The following is a 15,873-nucleotide window of genomic DNA, read 5'->3' on the forward strand; positions in this document are numbered from 1 at the left end:
CACTCACATGCACACATACACACATCACAGAAATATCTATTTTTGACAATACACTGCAGAGTAAGAACCACTGAGAAAGTGTAAACCTTCCAGTTTAGAAATAAAAGTTGTTTCATAAAAAATTAATTATGTAATCTAACCCCTCCCCCACAGTCCTGATTGGTGTTCCTGCAGCAATTGCAACATTGTAAGACTGATGGTGAGCATTAACTCATTAGAGTTCATAAGGTGGTCAAAGAAACTTCATTTGGCTCCAATCTGAATCAGAGTAATAGGATTTGTCTAGGGGGATTCAGCATATGGATTCTTTATCTTTCCTTCCCATATATTAAAACCATTGTTATAGAATTGTGATCCCAGGTTTTTTTTTTTTCTGACAAATGCATTATAGCAGACAGTGAGTAATGTAGAGATGTCTGGGTACATGGATGTGCTGTTGATGAGTTTCCTTTAATAGGAGAAGGCAGTATAATTTGGCTAGATATGTTGCCTGTGTCCACCTCACCAATTCTGAACTGGTCAAAATTACACATAGGGCAGCATCAGTGTTATATGGGAAAATGCTTTGGTAGAAAGTGTAATAAATCTGTGTGGTAACGTTATACAGTGGTGAACACGATGCAATTAATGTCCCTGGGTATTTCGGTCTTGGATGACAACTTTTCATCTTGATACTATTATTTTTCAGAGTATTATACTGTCATTTGTGCACAGGTGTATATACACACACACACACACACATACACACACACACATACACACACAAAAGTGTCAAATACATGGGAACCTAGGCAGGTTGACTGACCCTTTCTTTTCTTTCAAAGGATTGAAACCAGGGGTGAAGGCTTTCTTCATAACGATGCTTACCATTTTGATGGTGGCTTATTCAACTGGTTCCCTGATCCTTGCTATTGGAGTTCACAGTATTTTTTTCACAGCAGCAATTCTGGGATTATATTTTCTATTGATGATGGTGAGTGTGAACTGTGATTGTCTGAGAGGGAATTTTTCCCCTTGTTCCTTCCCACTCTTTCACCTGTCCTTTAAAACCTGCTTTGAGGATTCTGTGCATAGACCTAAGATGCCTTCAGGAGGCCATGGACTAAGATCCTGTTTATATTAGAGAATGTACCACTTTCCTCCTGGCACTTATAAAAACACTGGAAATCCCAAACTCATAGTACAAGGTCACCCTATTAATGGGTTCCTGATGCTTTTTATATCAATATTTTTCTGCTTACTTTTGTTTTTAATGATTCCTTAGTTTTAATCTTTTATGCCTTTAATTTTGCACTCACAATGATGAATCAGCAGAAACTAGTTACCAACCTTTGCCACACAATGACATCAAATAGGAGTGGTTCTCCTATTAATACACACATCCTTTCTTCTATAGTAAGAGGAGTTGTCTTTCAAAGATACATAATTAGCATAAGCTCTTGCCAAAGTTTAATTCTTTCATGTATAAATTTGGCAAAAATCAATGTATATCACTGAGAAAGCAATGTCATGTTTATAGTTTCTACACTGTCATACAACAAATAAAAGATATGATTAATTATTATGTAAGGTTTTCTACTTAGAAATTTAAAAATCAGTCCCAGGATCACATTTTACTCGGAGATGCTGACTTATATACTAAGCAGTTGGTTAGGTCCAGTTTTAAAACATGCAGACAAAACCACAACATTGTCATTGTTCTGAATATCCCAGGGTACCTCACGCCAGTTAGGACAAGCATTATGTGCACCTCGCCGCTGTCTCTTGTGTGTCTCCAGCAGTCCTTCCTAGCATCTTCATTGCCACACTGCTTTCTGGTAGCTTTAAATGGAGGGATTGACTATGTATGTTTCCTGCTGTATTTCACCACACTATGTTGTTTATCAGGTCTAGGGTTTGGGTTTTCTAAGGCCTCCTTTCTGAGCTCCAGGTGATTCCTAATGTAATGGATATATAGTGTTGACCCTTGTGAATAACAAATTACCTGTTGTATGAAAGTAGAAAAGGGCATGTGATGCTTAGGATTGTTCTTAGACTGTCAGGTTCCTTACTGGGTACATATGATTTAGTATAATTTGAATAGTCAGTAAAATCAGCTCTTCATGTCCATGGGATCCACATTCAAAGATCCAACCAACTGCAGATCAATACTATGCAAAGCAAAGATTATGTCTACAATGAGTATATGTGCTTATTTCTTTGTCATTTTGCTCTATTCATATGAACTATTTGCATAGTATTTATGTTGTATTAGGCATCAAGAAATATTAAAATGATTTTTAAAACACATTATATTTTTATTTATGCATAAAGAATGTATGTGGGTTACATGAAAATATTATGCCATTTTAAAAATAAGGGACTTGAGCATCTGTAGATTTTTGGTATCTGTGGACTAGATATCCTGGAACCAATACCGTTGGGCTACCAAAGGATAACTGTACTTCTTGGTATTCTTTTATGTGCAGTTACAGAAAAATTAGAGGACTTAGTCTTGATAATTACAAATCTTCCAAATAAGTGGAAAATATAATATAGATAATTTTGTCCTGAATCTCCCAAATAAATGAATGTATAATATAGACTATAGGTATGCTAAGAGCCACAGCCAAGTAATATGATGCATGGCATTTTTGGTTGAAAGGTGATGCCAGCTAGCCATTGAGATGATATGATTATGTTAAGATTTGCATTCATATGGATATTGGACTCCTGCTGTTCACCTTGGCCTGCTACAGGACTCCTGGAGAGTTCCCATTGGTTGGGGAAGTGCAGTAGGAGGGAATTCCAGGGGAGGAACTTCCTCTGGGGTTCTGAGAACTCCGAGGGAGTGGGTCGGCAAGCTTCCCGGGCGGTATGGGGGGCATTGGCGGCAGTTTTAAAAAAATAAAATTTGTTCCTGCTTGAGTGGCTCGTGATTTTGTGCGCAGCCAGACTGCGGCATAGGTATATTGTCCTTACTTTAATATATAAACTATCTTAGCTGTGTGGAGGTATAGATATGCAAGGGATGAAGGATGAAGCTTACTGTCTAGAATAAGTTGAAGAAATTTTAAGACAGAGTTGGTCCTAGCAGAAGTGTATAGAAAATTCTTGAGTTCTTGGAGAGACTTATCTAGAATTCTAGAATTTCTCGTAAAATCACTGGACTTGGTCCGATTCATGGTTTTTGCTTTTTTTTTTTTTTTTTTTTGTAGATTTTGATAAATTTTTCACTGGATTTTGGAAACTTTTCCCCTTGGCTGTCATGGATTCAGTACTTAAGTATCCCTCACTATGGTTATATGGTAAGTTGTCCTCATCTGTCATAGGAAATGTATTCTCAAGCTGTCTGCAACAAAAACAATGCCTATCCATATTGCTTTGACCATGAGCAGTGAAGGAGTCCTATCCAGGAGTTACCTTTCATGACTGAGAATCTCCTATTAGCCTCAGTTAGTACAAACGCCAGGAGTCACATGGGATTTTCCCCAATCACCTCATTGTTTGAGGAAGATGAAGGTTGTAGAGAAATTAGGGAAAGTAGAAGAAGCAAAAATAAGACCATAATACACTCTTAACTGTATTGGCTTCAGCAAACCAATCAACTCCAAAGTGACTGTCCATCCATGTATAACCAAATTTCTAACTCACATAATTACAACTAGTTTTGAGGAAAACATAATTATCATAAATCAACATTACCTTTGATCACCACTGTATTATTTTAGTTGTAGTGTTTATGGGACTATAAAATTGGGAAGAGATGAAGGAATGACTTCTTGGCCAATGGGAAGCAACATCCCAAGCTTAGGCCTCTTGATTTCCAGGGAAAATAAGGTATTTTGTGGGAAATAGACTGTGAATATGAGACTTTAGCATGTTGTAAATACAAAATTAAGATTAGAATTCACATCATTGGGATAATTTCTGGGAAACTTTTGGAATCCAGGTCTGTTTCACTTCTGTTCCCCCTTGTTGTAGGCTTTGCAGTATAATGAATTTTTGGGACAAAACTTCTGTCCAGGACTCAATACAACAAAAAGCAGTGGCTGTTCCACCTATGTGATGTAAGTTTGTGTTCAATGTCACAAAGGGTTTGATTACTCCTATGATGTGATTAAGAAAGGCCCCCAGGTTTAAAGCTGATTTGAGTCCTTTCAAGGCTAACAAAACTTCCTGATTCTAAGTTGTATCACTTGAAATATGAGTCCTTGTACAGTAATATATATGAACACCCATACAGTTCCTGTATTGAACATAAAATTGTGTTTAAGTTTAATGTGGAGACATATTTGTTTTGAGACTTTTGAGAAATTGTTTTGATGTTTTAGTTGTGGGATTCAGTTCTTATTTTTTCAGAACTATTGATTTTGAAATTAATTGCTTTGACAGTTTAGTGAAGGATAATAGTCTCTGATCACTTGGAGTCTGTGCTACCAGTGAGCCCATCCCTTGGAGATTAGTAATAGCTCAAAGAGCAGCAGTAGCATAAAAGTGGTTAGTGTTGCTTTGTTGAGATCCCGGCCCTTCTCTTTGTTCACACTTATGGGAAATCAAAGCCTGCATAGTTGTGTGTGTGTTTGTGTGTGTATATGTCTATATATTGACTCAGTATACTCCTTATCAAAGGCTATATCCTCTAGAGAAAGAAATACATATTTCAGTTTGTTGACAAGAAAATTTATTTTTGCATAATATCAAAACTGAAGTGCAAATTTCAATCAATTTAGAACATCTCATTTTTAATTTTTAATACTACTTTTGTTTTCTATGATTGCTGTTATCTTTGACTTTAACAGATAAATTACCAAGGGAAAAGAGAATCTGGCATGTTCAATCTCTCCTAGATTTTTCAAATATATAGAATTTAGTCTTTGTAAAAACACAAACCCTATTGTTAATGATTGATAAAGCCTCTACTAAGAGGAGTTTTCCTTACCCACTCTTTTTGTTTTGAGCTGGGCATAGTCTTTGTGACAAAAAGTTAGTGCCAGGTTATTAGTTAGGATAAAATGGATGGGAAACATTAGACCACATAAGGAGAAGCTACCACAGGCTTCATGCTCACAGAAGCCTCCTTCACATAAGAGAAAATAAGAAGCTCCTCTAATAGCACAGAGAGGTCAAGGATATTTTTGAAATGGCTGAATTCCAAGAGATGCACAAGAATGGCAGCAGGTAATAATTATGACTGCACAAGGTGTTTTTTATTAAGAGCCACTTTTCTACCATGTGGCAGGAATGCTCCATCTTGCTCTGTTCCAGGTGCTACCTAAGTCTGATTCCTGGGTATCTTTCTGTAGTGGAGTGTCTGTGATGATTATTACCATCATGGTACAAGAGCTGACAGATCCTGACTGCCTAGAAGCATTTGTTTCCTCTATCTGTAGTTGTAGAGTTCTTGCCTGTGTTTTTTGGATAACTATTCTGTGGGTGAGCCAAACCAGAAGGAACTTTTGATGCTCTCAGTAGGGTCTATAGGTGTCATCAGTTAAAGCTGAGCTTTTACCCACTAGGAGTGGTGAAAAGTTCCTTCATCAATACTTCCTTTGAGAAGAGTAGCATTATAAATTTGAAATGGAATGAATCTGAGGAGACTAGAACTTGGTTCATTGTGTGACTGTAAACTTGGCCAACTTCATTAATCCTTATTAATGAATCCTCCTCTTTGAAATATGTGTAATACCTATACCCCCTTGGGTTATTTTAGGAATTCCTTAACTTACTAGGTGCAAGGTGCTTAGCACAGTATTTAGAAAAATTTTAAGCACTCCATGATAAGTATTATATATGAAGTGATGATTTCATACTATTTGGTTACTTATTGGCTTCTAAGAAAGAAATAGTGAATATATTGAGTAAACCTTGACAGATGCTACAAATGTAATCAGAAATTTTGTGTTGAATTTTAGATGTACTGGTGAAGAATACTTGACACTCCAAGGCATTGATCCATCTCCGTGGAGCTTGTGGAAGAATCACCTGGCTTTGGCTTGTATAACTACTATCTTTCTTGAAATTACCTACCTAAAATTGTTACTTCTTAAAAAAAAGATTCTTAAAATCCCCTTTAATTTACCATGAATTACCCTAATATTAAAAAGGAACACTGTAATTTATTTCACCAATGCAGATATTTTTGCCTTTGCTCAGTAGCCTGCATATTGTTGTTCAGAAAAAAATATATATTTTTAATAGAAAATATTCACAAAAATCACAACAAACTGAATTACACATGAAAGAACCCAAGCCAAAACAACTGACCTGTTATATTAGCTCATCTCATCAAACAGTAAAGAAGTCCAGTCTAATTTATTGATCTGAAAAGTAGAATTAAATTACTGAAACGCTTAGAAAGTTAATAATATCTCTAGTATGAGTTTTCTCACCTTCAAAATGCATGGGAGGTTAGTAGACCTCTAGTTTTAATAGATGATGAGTCCATGATCTGCCATTCTACAATAAATAACATATATATATATATATATATATATATATATATATATATATATATATATATTAATGCTGTATTAAAATATGAAATCTAAAATGTGTTGTAATAACCTGTGTTATTTCTAGGGGACAAAAATCTATGATGATATAAAAACACATCTTGATGAGGTTATTGATGATGTTGGAAGTTAGTGATACTTCTCTAGTGAAATTGTAAAACCTCAGGAGTCTCAGCTGGGGGCTTTGGGTCATAGTTAGAATAGAGACCAAAGGTTTGGGGATGTAACTCCTGTGCCATTTCTGAGACACTCTACTCAGAAGTCACTTTACTTCCCTGGTTGAGTCAGTGGTATATGCATCAGATTCTCCTGAGAGCTCTTGTTAAGACACAGATGCCTGACCCTGCTTGTCACACCACAGCAACACATGCAGAGCCAACTCCCTGAAAAACACCAGGGCTGGATTTGGTCATTTCCAAGGTCCTTTCAGCTCAGAAAACTTTGGAATTATGATTCAATGACTGTTATATCTGGGCCTACACAGGATCCCCCTATATACCTCATTGATTTCCACATACCATCTTCATTCTACCAATAATGTCATATTCTTGTTACTATGTGAACATCAAGGCCAATGAATTTTTTGGGTGTTGACTACAATTCCAGCTTTTTATGTAACTATGTTTTACTAAGTACAGACTTCCTTATTATACAGAGAAATGCATATCTATACCTTGTGCTCAAAATATAACTTCCAGAAGAAAGAGAACAGTCAAAATTACTAACATATACATTTTAATAAGAATTTAATAGCATCTACAAATAAATTATTATGTTTATCACCCTTTTGCATTATTATTGACTTTTTGTATAGTGTTTCATTGTGATAAGAAACATATAACATAAAATTTATCATCTATATTTTAATTATGGTGCATTTTTAAATTATGAATTTATTTTTCTATGAAGTAGAAAGAAAATGTTAGTTTTAGATATTTAAGAATATGACTATAATCTTTATAAAATGTTTTTTTGTTCTTGGATGTCAGAATTAATCTATAATGAATAGGACCAATTAATTTGGGTTAAACTAAAAGGAACCACGGAAATAAATGAATTTCTGTTTCTATTTATACTCCAATTACTTTTTCAGACAGTCAACCAAGATTATAAAAAGCCTGTGGCTATGGAAGGCTACTTGGTAAGTTGGGGAGGGAGGAAAAAAGGGGAGAAAAAGTGAGTAGTTTGGAGAGGGATGTTAAAGAAGAATATATTCTTCTTCTCCTGCCTTTGAAGTCATCCTATATATATTTAGATTTGAATTTTATTAACATCCATAGTAAATATACATTGGAAAAGTGGGATTACTCATTTATGAAATGTTTTTCACTATTCCAGTGCTTGCTCAGTAGGCATTAGAAGAAAATCTTCAAGGTGGCAGGAATGGAGCTCTCAACTGGTCCTACAACAGCTGGGGCTGTCACAAAGGCTGAGGTACTGACAGCACTGCTGGTGCTAGAGCTGTCAGCAGCAGGAGCTGATGCTGGGCTCTTGGTATGTTTATGACATTGTAGGAGAGCAGATGATTCAGCAAATGGGTGTCAAGATGATAGTGTGCAATAGTTGAGTGATCGTCCCTAACATAAGTGGTGATCATGTCTTGGGCTTTAGGTCCTAATATAGGCATTAACTTTGCAGAAATGTTTTTGTATTATCTGTTTTTGCCCTTTCATGGCAAAGTAGTTATGACAAAGACCATTGTCACCAACAAAGCCTAAGTATTTACTATCTGTTTCAGTAATTTTTTTTTTTTTTTTTTTTTTTTTTTTTTTGCTGCTGTGACTAAAGGATTTGACCAGAACAATTGTGGAGGAGAAAAAGTTTATTTGAGGGCTCACACTTTCAGAGCTCTTAGTCCATAGAAGGCTGGCTGCATTCCTCAAGGCTCAACCTAAGCCTGAACATGATGATGGGAAAGGAGAGTGGAGAAAGGCAGCTCACATCACAGTGACCAGGAGGCAGAGAAAAAGACTCTACTCACAAGATACAAATATACACCCAAAGCCACACCCCAATTCCCACCTCCTCCAGCCACACTCCTACCACTTCAGTTACCACTCAGTTTATCCCTATCATTGGATTAAATTACTGAATGGCTTAAGACTCTTACAACCCAATCGTTTCTCCTCTGAAACTTCTTGCATTGTCTCAAATGTGAGCTTGGTTGGGGGGGGGACCTCTCATACAAAACATAACACTATCTATTCCTTTGTATAACTTTGCAAATATCTACATTAAACCAATAGAGCTTGCAGTATGCTTATATTTAACTACAAGACTGACTAGGATTAATAATAAAATTTATATTCATAGCATTAATTCATTCAAATGCATCTTTTAGCCAGGCATGGGGTGCAAAACTGTAATCAACCTAACTGAAAAAACAGGCAATGAACAAAACATACTCATTTCCCATTAAGTCAAAATATAAAATTTTAAAGGTTTGATTCGGAAATATATAGAAAGGGAAACTCAATTATGTAACAACTCTAGAGTATATATTCAATGTTACCAGGAATCAGGGAATAAAAGGGCTCAATCTCAACTCATTCTATCAGGAAGTATATGGTACCAGTGCTGGTGAGGTTATGGCTTAAACTGGAGTCCTAGTGCACATAATTAGATTATCCTGGGCAGTCATTCTGATGGGCAGCCTGATAGTCCTGGGTAAAATATTTATTCACTTCACTCTTATTACTCAAACCCTTATCATACATCCTGAGAGGAACACATGAAAAGTTAACAAGGGAATTATGTTCATGCAAAGATTTTGAAATGATGGCAATAGAACCAAACATTCACTATAGGAATGCATAAGTAAAATATGGTGGCTTCATACTAGTAAATACTACACAAATATCAGAACAACTTACTGGATTTACATAATACAGAAGAAATAAAATGTAATAATTAAGACATGAATACTACATTAGTAATACATAAAGAAAGACAAGATCCTATATTATAGTATAAATTCACTTACTTATAGTAGTAAAACCTCTTTAATTATAACACATAAACAAAATATTTTTCTACATATCCAAAATCATCAGAGGGGCCCATTTTGGGAGAAATGACAGTAATGGAACAGTATACAAATGGAGAGGAAAATATAATAGCAGTGCATAAGATAAAATGGCTAAAATATTTATTCGGTTTGATATGAGAAACACATGACACTACATCCAACAAAAATCGAAATCATTAGCCAAGCATGGGGTGCACAACTGTAATCACAATTATTGGGAAGACAAGCAAGAGGATTACAATTTCCAGGGCCAGCTGGGAAACCTATCTTAAAAAAAAGGCTGAGGATTAATTCAATTGTAGAGCACTTCCCTAGACTAAATGAGGGTTCAATATCCAGTAGAGAATTTTGTTTTTGTTAATGCACAGGATGCATTTTACCAGAAATCTTAGAGGTAGAAAACAGAGTAACTGACCAAGAAACTGTTTAGTTTACTTAAAGACTTTGGACAAATTTGCTTGGTCATATGCAAATAAACTATCAAGATAAAATAGGTCATTTACCATGGCTTTACTAAAAATATTTTTAGTTGGGATTCAAATTGAGACATGGAAATTTGCTTTTCAAACCTTTATAATCTTATACTTTGATTTAGTGGAAAACAAATGTGTTTTCTTCAGGTAAAGAAGAGCCATTAGAACATGTTATTCAAATGTCTTTCTAAATTATTTTTTTCTAAAAAAGTCTGGACTAAAATAACAACTTTATTTGCAGTTGCACATTCTATTATGCAGTATGCTTATATTTAACTACAAGAGTGACTAGGATTAGTAGTAAATTTATATTCATAGCATTAATTCATTCACTACATCTCTTTAGAGTTGAAGTTCATAGGCATTAGATTTTCTGGGAACACTTACTGCCTCCAATGGTTAATGTACATTGCATTTCTCAAAGCTTTTTAGTTTTCTAAACCACTTGAGAGCTTTTAAGTGTAACTTACAAAAGGTACATATCTTATTTTTGATAACAACTCTTAACCATAATCCTTTAATTTTCTGGGTAACTTACTGAGTCCCAATCATTATGACATTTGTTGGTTCATAGTGAAAAGTGGCATATATTCCCTTTTTTTCAATCCTCTGAATGTATACAGCACAAGTGGCTAATACCAATATTTCAATGAAATGCCCTTGTCTTTGTAGTGCTAATATTGTGTAATAAAATTCTAATAGTCACCTTAATTTCATCTTGAGTGTATCTGTGGCCCAATAATATTAATATATCCTTTAGTTAGTACAAGAACCAGCAGTTGAGCTGGGAATGAAGCTTAGTTGTAGAGTATTTACACAGAATGCTCAAGGACCTGGGTTAAATCCCTAGAATCATTAAAAATATCAGTTCATCAAAGAAAAAACCTATAGATGATTTATATAACAATCCTTTAGGAATTGCAAAATTGATGCCATTTTGACTTATTACACTTGCAAAATACATTCTGTTTTAATCAGAGGATTTGTTTTCCTTCTAGAGACCAATTGAGATGCACCAAGTCCTGTCCAGATTTCTTATTGGCCACATAGGGTAGTTAAGGCCTGTGGGTTGAGCACAGTTTATTTTAGTCAATTCATGTTTGGTGTCCCTTATCTCTTGATAACAATTTGTGAGCTGGCACTGTTTAGTGGTGACTATACAGAGAAGCTCAGGAAAATCAATGGTTGAGTGTTTAGCATGCCTCCTTAATATTGGCTTTACAGCTCACATGTTTAATCTCTTGACAATAAAATGAAACTCCCTTACTATGTTTTATGGAAATCTACCCATAAGATAAGGATATCAATTACATATTAAAAAATGGGAGCTATGAACACCAGGTAGTGGATAAGCAGCAGGTGTCTAAACTGAAGCATATGTGTTGACAGCTTGAACCCTTACTGTTTTTCCCATCACACCCATCAATAGCAGTTAACTTGCCCGAGACTTTGTCAGGAATATAATATATCAATGCATATTCAGCTTCCATATCCACCAATACTGTTAATTTCAATATTTTTGAAGACCAATGTACTACTAATTTTATATATGGCCTCCAGTCCAGATACACAATTCAGATGCCTGAACCTTGACCCCCAACTTACTCATCCTTTAAGCAAACAGCCAAAAATTCATCAGGCAAGTTCATGGTGCTTTTATTATAACTCTTTTTAAATTTTATATTTTTTTTTAAAAGAGAGAGAGATAATTTTTTTAATATTTACTTTTTAGTTTTCTGCGGACATAACATCTTTATCTTTATGTGGTGCTGAGGATTGAACCCAGTGGCCCAGGCATGCCAGGCAAGCGTGCTACTGCTTCAGCCACATCCCCAGCCCCTATTATACCTCTTAATAGCAGGAATTTGTCTTTGCCTCTTTGGGGAGCAGGAGTTATTTTTTTATTCATGACTATCTCCTCTTTCTTTTCCTTCTTGGAAGATAAGGGTAGTTGCTTCCAGATTGTACCATAGTGGCATTAGGTTGCTTATCTATTTTCTTTTCCTCCACTCTTGTTTGTATTAATTCTACCCAAATCTGTTCACAGGAGAACTGAAGTAGTCCTTCCCAATTTTAGATGGATTTCATGGGACTCCATTTTCTGCTACAATCTTTCTATCTCTCCTAGATTAGCTATCATTTGTGTGATATATATGAGAGACTGCATTCCCACTTTGTGGCAGATGAATTTCTTCAGATGTTTTATGAGTACATTTCTTTACTATATAATGAAGATTCCCACCTACAGATTGGAGACAAGGGAAGTGGCCAGTTTTGATCCCCTTTACTGGAATAATCACATTCCTTGAAGCTCTTTTTATCTCACCATCATGAACAACAAGCCTTCCTAGGCACTGACCAATAATTACCCCAATGACATGTAATTGTGCCTTATAATATACACCTATATAATTGTGCCTTATAAATACACCTATAGAGTGGTGTATTTAGTGACATTTCTCCACAAGTTCATAGAATCATCATCACAGTGGGGTTAGGATCTGCTTTATTTGCCATGGTATCCTCAGCATCTACCACGTCTCACACTGTATGATATAAGTATAGTATACATTATATATTATAATATATAGTATACACAATATAAAATATTTATGGAGATATAATGGTGGAGTATCTATTTGAACATTAGGGCTATCTTATTCTGAAGGACTAATAAATCTTTATCAATTAAGGGAGAATCTTAATATTCTATAGCAGATATGAGAACAGAACATAAAATACATATAAGTTCCTGGCCAAAGGCTCCATTTTCAGGACTGATAATTTCAGTTGGAATGTTGTCCAACTTCTCTTTCCCAACAGAGGCATCTAACATTTTATATTGGTTTCCAAATTGCTAATTGATGCATACCCATGTCTCTGCTGAAATGGTTAAAGGGTGGGTCATCTGAGCAGGCTTTTAATAGCAGACAGGGGCTGAGACAGGATTTCAAAATGGTGGCAAGATAAAGCTTGCCTACTTACTCCCCATTCAATAATGCAAGTGTCACATAAGTGTCTCTGTACTAGGAGGTCTTTTCCTCTGTGTGTGGTGGTAGTCATTTCTATCTCAGTCATTTCACACCCCTGTGGGTTATTTTTAAATGGAGGATGGGATGAATGCACCCTACAGTTTGCTTCTCATTGGCTAAAAAATGATTTTTGTATTGAAAGTAGCCTCTATATCTTATCTATTATCTATCATTCATCTATCCATCTATCAATTATATATCTATTGTCTATCTTTATGTGAGGACTTCAAGAAAAGCAATCTCTTCTTGTGCAGTATTATAAAATTATTTTAATATAAAAAACAAGGTTTTATTTTCATGTTGTGATATTTGATCTGATAAAACGAATTGAATAACCTGGAAGGTTCTGCCTATTAAGGCACAACATTCAAATGAGACCTCATTTGAGCAGTTCAAGTCACAACAGTTATGTTCCTCATGTAGGTGACTGATAAACTGAAAACTAGAAGGCCAGGGTCAACTGAAGGATCCACTGAAGGATTCTCAGTTCCTGGATTGTGGCTCTTTCATTCCGGTGTCCCCAAGTCCTAATACTACCAATGTTACAGGGTAACAAAGAATTAAACTTCCCCTAGTGTTTCTTTAAAACGTAAAAGGGAGAGGACATTTCAGAGGGTTAAAAATTAGCTATAGGTAGGCTTGTTGACACATGCATATAAAACCAGTTACTCAGGAAGCTAAGGAAGGAGGATCAAAAGTTTGAGGAAAGCATGAGAAATTTAACAAGATCCTGTCAAATAAATATATAAATAAGATAGGGGTTGTGGCTTGGAGGTAGAATGCCTAAAGGTCCAATCCCCAGTACAGAGAAAATACACAAAGTTTTATGCTAGTGAGTGACTGTGAAGGTGCTGACATTAAAGTTAAAAAAAAAGCATGTGGGAATATTCTATTATTGAGATAAAGTACTATTTGGGGTAATTATAAATTTGTACTTGCTCTAATTTTTTTTGATTAAACACACTTAAATGGATAAATTAAAGATCATAAAGATGATATTTGATTAAGGTCTGCAATGGAAAATAACATGAATTTTTTAAAATCAATTTTGTCTGCTCTTTGCCATGATGGGAAGTAAAGTGTGAGAAAAAAAAGATGCTCATTTATAAACATGGAACCTATATCACCACACTATAAACAATAGTGTACATACTCAAGAATGAAGTACAAATGTAGTAAAATACAGTGGTTCTGAAACTTTATTAACTTCCTAAACTCTGCCAAGTTGATATACCAAAATGATGCAGAACTGAGAGAAGATATAAAAACAAAGAAAAACATCAGAATACAATACTGAAGAATACCCAGCTGTTAATGTAACATTTCTTAAAGATGATTTCACATTTCAGGCAGTTGTGGCAGTTGTGGAGAGCTGCCAAATAATAAAAATGTCAATATTATTGAAAAAGTCTTGCTACTTTTGACAGCAATTGAAGTCTTCTGGAAGGATAATATGTTTTCTTTCTACCTGTTATTTCCCTTCGATTAATATGAAAAATAATTATTATTAATTGATGTGGCTCTGTGAATCCATGTACAATCTGGGTAAACCATGATAACTCATTTTTTTACAATGGTTACTCTGGATCTGAAAATTTGAATTTCTTAAAAGAAAAACAAAAAATTTTAAGGAATTACCAGAATTGCATATGTTCAAAAATCTAATATTTTCATCACTCAAAGTGAGATAAAAGTGGATTTGTATTTCCAGGGTCAGGTTTTCATAAATCATTTCAATTTCTGATTTTATCAAACAGTAATTAACTAGAGATAACTCTGCCCACATACACAAAAAGCCCTATCAATGAATTATCATAGGAGTCCTCTCCTTTACTAACTACTAACTCCTTCATACAGGAGACAGAAATCTGATGCTGGCTAGTTTTCTTTTGTTCTATTTTGTTTTTTGCATGTATGGGAACTTAGAAAAAAAGATAAAAGAAGTTCTAAGTTTTGTCTAAAATATCAGAAACATATTTTCTCTTATTAAATAAGTTTAAGTTCTAAGTATATGACAACAATTTTCAACAGGAATGAACCTATACAGGGATGTCTTTTCAGAGACTCCAGTCCAAACTAGGTGCTAAAAAGACCTTGGTCTATGGAATAGTGCTGGTTTTCTATAACTGTTTCATTATATCTCAATGTGCAAGGGCAGGTAGCATAGACATAAACATTTAATAATGGATTGACTTCTTTGCATTTGTGGGTCCCTTTTTGAGGGACAATTTTTAACATTTCATAGTGACCAAGTGGCAACCATGAATATTTCTTCATCCTTGAAAAGGAAATGATCTCACATTAAATATTTTCTTCTTTATTATATAAACACTGAAGTCAGCAACCTGAGCATAGAAGGTGTGGAATATTAACTGGGCATATCTTTGGCACTTCTAGACAGTCATGGCAGACTCATGGTCATGTTAAAGTTGGAATTTGAAGAACTGTAAAGAGGGAAGACATTAAAAAAAAAGATTGGAAAAACCTAGTGGTACAGACATATAATGGCATATTTTTCAGCCAGAAAAAGGAGTGAAATTTTAATATAAGCATGAGTCTGGAATCATGCCAGAGAGAGATCAAAGATGGTGGATTAGAAGAGGGTTGCACTTTTTAGTTGCTCCATAGCTTGGGCTTCAAGAAGCAGGAGTTCTGCTCCTCACAAAGCTCTGTGACAAAAGGAATTCACTGAAATTTGATACTGGAAAGTCAGAGAATCATAAAAATCCAGAAATTTTGTTTCTTGTAACAGAGGACAAGAAAGCATGCATTAGAGCCAAGGCAGTGGTGGCAGCAGAGTGAGTTCCCCACAGAGTGGAGGGAAAACACAAACAGAAAGACAGAAG

At 35.1% G+C, this 15,873-nt stretch overlaps 1 long non-coding RNA gene across 1 annotated transcript; it reads left to right on the top strand.

Moving 5' to 3' along the window:
- Positions 1 to 328: 328 nt before the first annotated feature.
- Positions 329 to 5,998, top strand: LOC308642401. Its single transcript, XR_014020551.1, has 4 exons — positions 329 to 973; positions 3,198 to 3,287; positions 3,964 to 4,049; positions 5,895 to 5,998. It is a non-coding gene; the product is annotated as an uncharacterized lncRNA (long non-coding RNA).
- The last annotated feature ends 9,875 nt before the right edge of the window (positions 5,999 to 15,873 follow it).

The sequence above is a fragment of the Spermophilus citellus genome, assembly GCF_964194105.1.
Source record: "Spermophilus citellus genome assembly, chromosome: 2".
Classification (NCBI taxonomy): Eukaryota; Metazoa; Chordata; class Mammalia; order Rodentia; family Sciuridae; genus Spermophilus; species Spermophilus citellus.